The sequence below is a fragment of the Simochromis diagramma genome, unplaced genomic scaffold, assembly GCF_900408965.1.
Source record: "Simochromis diagramma unplaced genomic scaffold, fSimDia1.1 OVJJ01000150.1, whole genome shotgun sequence".
Lineage (NCBI taxonomy): Eukaryota > Metazoa > Chordata > Actinopteri > Cichliformes > Cichlidae > Simochromis > Simochromis diagramma.
Genome location: NW_024387083.1, coordinates 1,084,250 through 1,095,859, shown reverse-complemented (window position 1 = coordinate 1,095,859; position 11,610 = coordinate 1,084,250). Strand labels below are relative to the sequence as shown.

The window sequence follows — 11,610 nt, the reverse complement described above, 5'->3', positions numbered from 1 at the left end:
CAGCGCCTCTGCGGCAGAAAAGCCTTGCATGCAAAGTTCCTCCATGTGCAGTCGTGTCAACTTGCATCAACAATAAAAATAGAAAATGGCAGCAGTGCCGCAGGAACGCAAGCATTTCCTGAATCGAGTGACACAGCCACATTTTTAATACACATTTCCCTGCTCTATCTTCATTTAAAGACATAACACGTCTACACAAATAGTTGGATGTGCTGCTACTGGATCACCACAAGTTTGTCAAGGAGTTTGATCAGAACCACAATCATCTTTATTTTGCAAAGTTTATGTGGTGCAGCAGCTTTGGTTACATAGAGAAGTAGCACTCTTAAAAAAAACACATGATGGTGATATCGATCTGCTCGTTTCAATAATTTATTAGAAAACTGAACTTTAATTTTCTAAATTGTTGCAGGTTGAAACACCTACGTGTTGTTAGAGACTTAGTAGAATGTAGGTGGTAACGGCAGTAAGTGTATATCTGTATGTATCTGTATTTTCAACCTGCTGCGGAGTAACCCACATCACAGACTGACTTATAACAACAAAAATAGCATTTTGTTGTTTTGTTGTTGTGTTCTTGTTTTGTTTTAAAACTAAAGACTGCCTATAAAATATGCCCATGGCTTCTATCTTTAAAAGATGCAGAAGTGACTCAAAGATGCATTTTTCTAACAAGGGGTTGACAAACCTATTTGTCACTTCATGTACGACCTTTAAACACAATCCTAAAATGCACCACAAAGCTGGATATGTTTTAGGGATTGGCTTCTCTGTGATTGACACTGTGCAAACACTCATTAGTCTTGACCTGTCAGCAGAGCAAACCCTCATGCGTCATGCTCAATTTCAAAACAAGCAACGGTGGCTACGCCCATCTTTTATATACAGTCTATACTTTTTTACCATAAAAGGCTATCTTTGTGGCACGAAGTAGCAAATGCAGGACAAAGGCACATGGCGTTTTCCTTTGTTTGTGGTGTTTCAGGTGGCCCTGCAACAGGCTGGTGACCTGTCCAGGTTGTACCCTGCCTCTCACCCTGTGACAGCTGGGACAGGCTGCAATGCTGAACTGATAAGCCGAAGAAGATGGATTGATGGTGTTTTATGTTCTTTAACTTTTCTTTAAAATGTTATTTTTGTGCTAAAAATAGCAAACATTTCAGACCTAAGACGACAGGTAAAAAAAAACAAACACTATTGCAGAAATGCCTTAAACTTGCATTCAATCAGTCAGCCAGGCGCAACATGTCAAACTGTGGAGAAGTCGTGAAAATGGCCCTCAGCTCCCTTGATCTACAGTACTGCGCAAAAGTCCAGAACCACCCCGTATTGTTTTATATTTTCCTGAGAAAATGGGAGATACATGCAGCGATTCATTGAAACATGCAAACATACATGGAAATACAAATATAGAAGAAGCCCAAGCCATGATATAGCCTCCAACGTGTTTTACAGATAGCTGTGGATGCTTGCTGTTGAATCTTTCTCCTGACCACCTGTAGGAAGAGTTCTATGGTGTCTGCAATTCTTAAACACAACAGTGGTTTGCCTCCTGAATTTCTTGACCTTGTATGATTCACAGATTGGTGTTAAATGGCTTAACAAACATGTATTTTAATGCAAATAATTTTGTGTTTTATGATTACATAAAGAGTAAAATAGAAAATAAAGCAGTATACAATATGAGCATGCAGAATCCCTTGTCACTGCTGTTTCCCCCCACCACCACCACCACCACCAAAAAAAAGGGAAACCACTGGGTGAATTCCATCTTTAATATACAGTCTTTGGATTGTATATAAATGTGCAACATAAGGTCAAATTTTATAATTTACAAATTCAAGTTTTCATCTGTAAGAGAGAAATGTGTTATGCTGACCAATATGACATGCTGTACTTTTAACTTTTAACCTTGCTTAATGTTTTAAATAGGGTTTTTTCCCCATCTACATTCAGGGCAAGTGGTTTCTCTGCATGTCACTGCAGTATGATAATGAGCTTGCAGACCTGAAACTTGCTATGAGAAACAGATCGCAGTGGCAGGCCCACTTTGATTTTCAGCAGATTGTGCTGTAACTCGTTACGACTCACTGAAAGCACAGATTGTTTTATCATCTGTGAATGGGTGTTAAGCATTTATTGGAACCTCAGAAGGAAAAAGCAAACAACGACTTTCTGAGAGTTGCATTCATCAGTACTGATGTGGAAAAGAAACCCGATGTCATACTTAATGAACAGATGTTATTTTTAGACTTTCCGTGCATGCTTGAACTGCAGATAATACAGACTGCAAGTTTGGTGCAGGATTCATGTAAACTATACAGGACAGTATGTTTGAAGTGTGTTGTTGTTGTTGTTGTTGTTGTTGTTTTGGTGGGGGGAGTGGAAGCAGCTTAAGATTCACTCTGCCAGAATGTAAAGACAGGGAAGACCAATAAGTATTAGAGCATGTAAGAGTGTGAACTGTTGCCTATCTCTATGTTGGCCCTGAGATGCACCATTGATCTGTCCAGGGATTGGCACCAGCTTCTATGCCATCTTATTACATTATTACTACTGGGGAGCATCAAATTTTAGGGGGGTGGCCAGTGCCCCCTCTGTTCCCCCCTTGGTGCCGCCCCTGTTCTCCATCATTCCATCAGACCTGTTGATAATACTGTTGGGAATCCTTTGAGAGTCCAGAATCGTGGCAGTGAACCAGTCAGTGAGCTTCTAAGAACGGGTAAGTCAAGACATTAGGCCTCATTTCACTGTAAAGCTTTCCAAATGTCTTTCTGTTTCCTAAGGCACTGATGACGCGGCCGTGTCAGTTGATCTTTAGAAGCAGTGAGGAGGAAGCTCACAATTTCATTTCTCTCAGAGAGAGAACCCCGGGGTGCTCTGCGTGCAGCTCCCTGCTGCAGCCCGGCGAGATCTTTAACAGCACGTTAGCTACGGTCTGCTGCTCTGTCTGCTCCACATTTCGACTTGTAGCACTCAAGAGTGCCACTTAAGCTCTTCCCTTCAGTGTGGCTCCTCTCTCAGCCTTCAGGTTTTTTTGGGGGGGTTGCCACAGACCGCCTTAAACAGACACTGTTACATCAACGCTGCTGTCCTCTTTCTAGCACGCTCAGCTGGAATGCATCCCAGGTCTTTAGGATAGCGTCCCGCTCCAGTGCATCTATTCATCTTTCTGACATTTACCAGTTATGAAGCCTGATGAGACGCTCGCTCTGCCACATCTGTTGACCAGTATAGCGACTGAAATAAAGTGAATGTCAGGGTTTTTCTGCTGGGTATGTGTATGTTTAAACCTTATACAGTTATAGGCCACTCAGAATTCTGGGAGGCCTTTCAAAAAGTGTAGGGCCTGAGTACAAACTCTGCCCCAGGGGGTTTGGCCTCTCATGCTTGACAAGGCTATTTGCCATATGGTGCTGCTATAGCAGGCGACAACAGCAGCGTCAGCTTCAAAGGCTCTCTGCTCTGCTCTGTGGACGCTTTATCACGATTTGAGGATTTACAAGTGAGGAGCGCATGTGACCTGTTTGTGCCATTCTGAGCATTACTATTAAACTCTGTCTGAATACGCGTGTGCATTGGCATAGTTGTTCTTAGATAGATTATATATTTGTGTGTGACTGGATTTGGCCGTTTGAGGAAATGCATGACAGAGAGATATGCAATTTTACGTGTAAAATACACAAAGCTTATCATCCGATCTCATAGCCTTTTCCCCTGTTTAGGTTATTTGCATAGGGCCACGTAGCGTGCTGCTTTAGTACTGAATGGCGTGCCGGAAAGATCTACAGAATGCATGACTTTGGCTCGGCCTCATTTGTCTTTTTGTGGATATAAAAATAATCCTTTGGTATTATTCGTTTTGGGGTTTTTTTCATTGCAACTGTCTCTAAGATAAAAATGAAAGGGAAAACAACCTGAAACTTTACATAATGTAATGTGACCTTTTAAAAGACTTAAAAAAATTCCAGTCGCCAAACTAAATCCTAAAACCAGACCACGTAGTGATGACCTCGGAGTTACTGGCATGACACATGGATATGACTGGCTGACATTTTGACATGCTATTATGCAATGTTGCAAGCAGAAGCGGTCGTTTTCCTTTCCTCTGTGGTTTTGTGGTGCTGTGCTGTTGTTAGCTTTTGGGCACCACTTCTGGTATTTTGGGGTGGAAATGCCTGGCAGATTTGGTGGAAAACATGCATTTTGTTTCCATAATTAATAAAAAAGTACAAGATTTTTCACATGAAACTGTTCAGTTGTCATTTTAAGCCTGCTTCATTGTATTAGAATAGTATTTGGCCATATTATTTGGTAATTTCAATGTTGTTACACATATAAATACCTTTTATTCCATATAAAAAATCTGTAAAAGTAGAATAAAGAAAATAACTGTATTTTAAATAACTGTCCCATAAAAATACAGAGATTTTAGAGATTTTTATTGCTGCAAGTTTCCATTATTTTACTGTACTTTTCTTGCTCCCCAGCTGGCGGAAAAATACAATTTTTACAGGTGATTTTTGTTTTGTTTACTTTTTTTTCCCAACAGTGCAGGAGGAATGAGGAAGTATGATACACGGTCTGCCCAAGGCTATGAACCAAATGGGGTTTTAGATTAATTTGTTAAACTGAGTTAAAGAGCAGCTATTAATAATGTAAAACTGAGCGCCAGTCTGCTGAGCTCATCAGAGCCTTGTTTGCTCTGTGCTTACTGTTTACTGCTGTTAAGAACACCTGAGTGGGCAGCGGTCTGCCAGACAGATGAAGTTAAATCCCATGGAAATAATATAGAATAGAATAGAATAGAATAGAATGCCTTTATTGTCACTATACAGTTGTACAATGAGATACAGAGCATCTCCTACTCAGTGTAAACATGCTGGGGGGGGGTACAGTTCTGCAGCGCTATATACATATGGACAGTATTAACACAGGGAAAAAGTAAAATGTATATAAAATGTACAAATATACAAGCCGTTTTTTAAAAAAAAGTCATATGTAATAAATATTGTTGTGTATATACAGTTGAGTTATTGCACATAGAATTGGTATTGCACAGTGGTGGTCCATAGAGGAAGTGGGAAGAAAAAATTTTTTGGGGGGGGGCTGTGTTATCAGTGCATGTGTGAGTTCAGGGTGGTTATGGCTTTGGGGAAGAAACTGTTTTTGAGTCTGTGGGTTTTTGTGCTGATGCACCTGTAGTGCTTCCCTGAGGGAAGCAGGCTGAACATGTTGAGACCAGGGTGGGAGCTGTCCTTGATAATGTTTGCTGCTCTGGTGAGGCAGCGGGAGGAATAGATGTCCATCAGGGAGGGGAGAGGGCAGCTGATGATCTTCTGTGCTGTCTTGACCACACTCTGAAGCCTCACTCTATCTGCCTTGGTGCAGCTGCCGTACCATACCGTGATGCAGTAGGTTAGCAGGCTCTCAATGGACGAGCGGTAGAAGGTCAGCAGCAGGTCGGAGTTCAGCTTGTACTTCCTGAGGACTCTCAGGAAGTGCAGCCGCTGTTGGGCCTTCTTGACGACCACTGAGATGTTGTCTGTCCAGGAGATGTCAGCAGAGATGAGGACACCAAGGAACCGGAAGGTGTGGACCCTCTCCACACACTCCCCGTTGATGTAAAGGGGGGCCAAGTCAGTGCTGTGTCTCCTGAAGTCAACAATGAGCTCTTTGGTTTTCTTAGTGTTCAGTGCCAGGTTGTTTTCTGAACACCATGCTGCCAGCTTCAGGACTTCCTCTCTGTAGTCTGCCTCGTCTCCCTTTGAGATGAGTCCGACTACCGTGGTTTCATCAGCAAACTTGATGATGAGAGTGTTGTTGTGGGTCGAACTGCAGTCGTGGGTGTAGAGAGAATACAGGAGGGGGCTCAGCACACAGCCCTGTGGGGAGCCGGTCCTCAGTGTGCGAGTGGAGGAGAGATGAGGGCCGAGTCTTACAGTCTGGGGCCGGTTTGTGAGGAAATCCTTTATCCAGGCACATGTGAGAGGAGGGAGGCCAAGAGTGACCAGTTTGGTGATGAGGATGTCCGGGATGATTGTATTAATCATTGATTTCTTTTCAAACTGTTATTCAACTTATTTATCAATGTTATTTATTTTCTTGGTTAAGGATTTGATTATTTCTATGGGGGTAAGGGATAGGATAAGTATAAGCCATAAGGCTTCAGCCTATTCCTTTTTCGGTTACTGTTTGAGTACTTTTATGTAAAATTTTAATCTGTTGTTGTTGTTGTTGACTGAAATAAAAATTTCAATTCCATTCAATTAAAGGCTGAGCTGTAGTCCGCAAAGAGCATTCGGACGTAGCTCTGCCGCTGCTCTAGGTGACTCAGCACAGCGTGGAGGGCTGTGGCGATGGCGTCTTCTGTGGAACTGTTTGCACGGTATGCAAACTGGTGGTGGTCGAATTCTGGGGGGAGGTAATCCTTGATGTGCTGAAGGACTAGTCTCTCAAAGCATTTCATGATTACCGGTGTGAGGGCCACAGAGCGGTAATCATTCAGGCTGGAGATGGGAGACGGCACTGGGATGATTGTGGCTGATTTTAGACAGAATGGGATGGCTGCCTTATCCAGTGAGAGGTTGATCTCTGTGTAGGCGTCTGACACGAGATGAAGTTATCAGATCCCATGTTTCATTAGTGTATGTATTTATCTGGCATGCAAAGGCTGACACTTTCCACTCCACTCCCTGCTGGCATCACAGGTAAATGACATAAGCTCCCACATGTTCCTGCCCCGTGGGGACTTTTATGGCTGCACTAAGTGGAAAACTGCAATACAAAAGTTGCATTGAAAGCCTGCACTTCCCAGCACCTCCAGAACAATATGTCATATTCTGCTGTAACGCAATGTGGCATTTTGTTTAACCACTCTTCATGCAAATATCGCCTGTGTATTGCAAACATTGGTTTCTTTGTGCCCATGCCAGCGTGTTAATGCTGCCGCAAACTATCTCACACTTCAACTTTAGATAAGTACAAGATGTGGTTTTACTTTATATCATTCTAACACAGCTGCGGATAATTATCCATACTTTTTAAATCGAAGGATTTTAAATTATTGGAGCTCCTCCATCCACAATGTATGCTGAGACCATTTTTTAGTGTGTGACTGCCACCTACTGGTTAAAAGCGGCTATTTATTCTACATGAGAAAAAACAAGGTGTAACTTTATTTTATCAATTTCAACTCTAATGCTAACCTCCTATGTAGACCTTCTAATTTACATCCTATTAATAACCATTCTAATTCATAATTCTTATATATTGTTTATTTTATACGGTCTGAAATATATATTATTACATCTATAAAATGCAAAATATTAATTTTTCTACACCAAGCAGTTAAGTTCCCATTTTTAGGGATTGTCACTCAATGGCTTATTGAGCCGCTCCTTGGTGCATTTTGCTAGTGTGCTTATAAATACTTATCTCCTTCAAAGCTCCACGTGATGTTTGATTCGGTGACACCAAGTTGCTCGGTCCCTGTACTGTAAGTCAGCAAACAATGTTAACTGCAACATTTCAACTGTGGTGTCTTAGAGAAAACAGGGGTCATTGTCCTGAAGGCAGGGATTCACTGGTAATCAGACATACCGACTCACTTTTGGACCGATGGGCACCGATAGCAGCCCATTCGTTCATTTTCATTACTGACACTGGATTGCCCAATCAAATCTCTTCACGCGACCGGCCCCTCCCCTACCTTCGCTTTGCTCTGACGCACCTTGTCGAAACAATTTAGTGAGAAAGAATTGGCGAAAAGATGGAGTTGAAAAACTGAGAGAAAACAATAAGAAGAAACTAATAATTGATGTAGCAAAATTTGTCGAATTAACCGACATGTTAGCTGGACCAGCAGTAGTACCAGCAACCAGAGGTGGGAATTAAAAGTACAAATACTTTGTTCCTGTAATGAAGTAGAATTTTCAGGTACTGTACTTTATTTGAGTATTTATTCACTGATACTCCATACATTTTAAAACAAATGTACCTTTGTTATTATTATTGTATTTTGTTTCTTTATTTTCAGTTGTTACAGACGGACAGACATGACTGGGAAAGGGAGAAAGAAAGAAAGAAAGAGAGGGAAGAGGGACAGTGAGAAAGGGCATTTTAAAAAAAAATCACCTGGATCACATGTTGAGAGAAGAGAAAAAGAGAAAACAAGCAAAAAAGAGAGCAATATAATAAAACACAACACCATCACAATAATCTAGCTAAGTGTAAATTACAGTAAATACTAAATATTGAGTGTTATTGTGCAGCATGCAAGACTGACAGTGCACACTGTGCTTTGAGGTAGCAGCCAAGAAAGGTGTAGTTTGTGTCTGTGAACACCCGTGCATACACCTGTGTGCACACCTGTGTGCACACCTGTGTGGATGAGCGCGCTTGTATTCAAAAGGTTTCTCCATGTAACGATCTGCTCGAGCGTATGAGGAACCATAGCCCAGTCCCCCAGCAAATGAAGCAGGCATGGAGGAGATCCAGGCCCCAGACATCCAGAGGCCCTCAGAGTGCGAGAGCCCAAGGAGGACCATCAGAAGGGCAACCATGCCACCCTCCTAGGAAGAGCTGAGGAGAGCCCCAGACGAGGGGTCATCTAGCAGCCACGGTGCAGAAGCCAGAGGGGGCTGCAGTGACGTGCCCACAGGCTCTGCTGGCAGCCAAAGTGGACCCCAGAGGCCAGCGGCCAGTGACATATAGACACAGACGTACAGGCACACACAGACACAAATGTGCATTCCCACCCTCATGCACACATATACAAATACTTGGCACTCACCCAACGTGGAGACAGACACAAATGGACACTGTACACACAATCACATTCCCCAAACTTACTCTATGCCCCAGGTCCAGGGGGAAACCGCACCTATAGACCCAGGAGATGTTACCCTTTTCCCTGGGGTTGAGACAAGCAGGCGCTGCTGGCTCCGTAGTAGCAAAGAGACCCCGCATCCCAGACCCCAATCAGACAGCCAACTGCTCCTCCCAGTCCCTCCGCCCCAATGGCTAACAGAGAATGGGGGTGTGTGAAGAACCTCCCTCTGCCAGCTGTAGTGTTGCTGCGTGCTGTTCTAAAGTGCATTTAAAACACTCGAGGGCAATGTGGTTCCTACCAGAGAGCAGCAGGTGTCAGCACGGCCCCTCCTGAAGACCTTCAATGTCTACATGCATTTAAAATTGAGAAGTGGGCACCGGCGCCAGAGGTGAGGTTGAATACACAGAGCTTTCTCTGGACGCCATATAACATGCCCACCCCCAAGGCCCTATATGTATGTGTTATGAGAGTGTGAGTAATGTGGATGTCAGGGTTGTGGAATAAAATTTATGTAGCATTTATGGTCAGGGGTTAAAGTGGGCGAGTGAGTGCAGGTGTCCTATGTTGTAGTCAGTATCCGCTGCAGAAGAGGAGGAGCACAAGGGAAGTGAGGTTTCACTACGACATAATGTTTCAGCTGTTTTTCTATCGGCTCAAAAAACTATGTCACAGTGTGTTGGTAGCTAAAGCTCCAGCTTTACCTTTTATCTCACAGGGACATAAAATAAAGAAAGCTAACTTCACTATCAAAGAAAGCTAACTTATCTATCAGGCCGCAGATAGATAAGAAAGACAGGACCTGGGGGGAAGAAGAGAGGTTAGATTTAAAGATAATGACTGCTCAGTGATACCTGATAAAACTATTTTTTATCACATATTTGATTTGTATGTGCAATACTAGCTTTGTGTTATTCAAAAGCTGCATGAAAATGCTGTGTAGGTTTGTGCAGGATAACAGATTAGTTTGCAGTAGTGTGGTGAATTCACAGTAAAGCACTGCGATGGACTGATAGACAGTGGCTGTGGTGGTCAGTCTTTGGTTGCATCATAAAGCAGATAATGATCTACATTTAGTCTGATGATGCTTAGATTCATTTACTGAATTGAATCGTTATACCAACGTATACTGTCTAGTATAAAGACACTGTACAGTATAATGTTGGTGTAGGAAGTGGAACTCAGTCGAGAAAGCTCTGAATCATCTGCTTACATCTTGTTGAATTGAGTTGTATAAATCCACAAAGAGCAGCAGGTTAGCTGATCACAGTATGAGTTGTTTGTATTTTCCCCACACCGAGCCACTGCAACAGATCTTTGTGTTCCCACGAAATGTTCAAATCTCACTGTGACCGTCCTCATTTTTCTGTTTAGATGGCAAAGTCACATTCTGCAATGTAGGCAACAGAATATATATTCTGTTAAGATGAGTATATTAACAGAATATATATTCTGTTAAGATGAGTATATTCATTAAAAATAGAAATTAAATTAAAGTGGTAGTGCCAGCCAGATGTTTGTAGCTGTGGGTGTCTGGACTTTTAAAGCACTTTTAAGAAAGTTAATGTTCAATTTTAGAGAACGACTGGATGGTTCGAGTAACAGTATAATTTTAGCACTTACAGATCCGACAGTGAGTGGTTCCCGTTACTCATCCAGTCTCAGAAAGCACTGGTTAAAGTGTTTGTGTATTTATTGATTTATTTTAAGTAATTGTGTTTTATGTATATTATGGTTTTATATTTTTACAAATGCTTTATATACTTATTTATATACATATATATATTTAATGGTTTATACCTTGTGTTGTGGGGGGGGGGGAGTAGTTGTGTGTGTGTTTCTTGTTTCTTGTCTTGTTTTTATGGACATGAAGTCTGCCAATAAAGATTGAATTGAATTGAATTGAATTGAATTGAATTGGATAACATTTACATTCTCATGTACCACTATTATTGTTGTCTCATCAGATAAAATGACAAAAAATCCCTCAGAATTTTAAACTACAGCATCCATCTGCGTGTCCGCATGTGCAAACGATTCAAAGTTCCGAGTTTTATATGTGATGTGCGATTTGTTAAAGTGCGGTGGTTATGAGAATCACTGTGTGGCGGGGCGCTGCATTTCATTAAGCGCGTGCTTTCTGAACGCGACACGTCGTATTCAAATGGCTTGATTTTCGTGAAAATTCTCCGCTTTTGTGCCACGGCATGAGGTAATACACGTCGAAGATATCTTTGTTGAAATGAAAAAGATTACGTTGTCGGCAGGATTCGAACCTGCGCGGGGAGACCCCAATGGATTTCTAGTCCATCGCCTTAACCACTCGGCCACGACAACTCGTACATCCCAATCACACAGACGTCAACTCATCACAAAATTTCCGTTATACTACTAGTTACACAAATAAAGCATGTTTTGAAGAGTATCTATAAGGCACTGGAAGCTGGAACAAGCAGAGAAACAAGAGCCAATCTTAACTCAGTTTACCGCTTTATACTCGCCTTAATATAACCTCATGGGCTTTTTTAATCTATTTAATCGTGCCAAATAAATAGATTTGCTGAATAATTTCTCTATGTAGTTATTAGAGTATCCTCTCCGCTTTTATTAATACCAAGTGTTTGTATTTGTTCAGTTCTTACGACTTAATATATTAGCACTGCACGTATATAAACTATTGCAATCTCTGAAAGTATGCATCAGCTGAAATCCTCCACACATGCATATGAGCTCATTGTCCAGTTTACAGCTCGTCGTAACGTGTAGTTCTACATTAGGTG

At 41.9% G+C, this 11,610-nt stretch overlaps 1 non-coding gene across 1 annotated transcript; it reads right to left on the bottom strand.

Annotated features, from left to right (window-relative positions):
- Positions 1–11,085: 11,085 nt before the first annotated feature.
- trnas-aga lies at positions 11,086–11,167 on the bottom strand. Its single transcript has one exon. It is a non-coding gene; the product is annotated as a tRNA-Ser (tRNA).
- Positions 11,168–11,610: the final 443 nt, after the last annotated feature.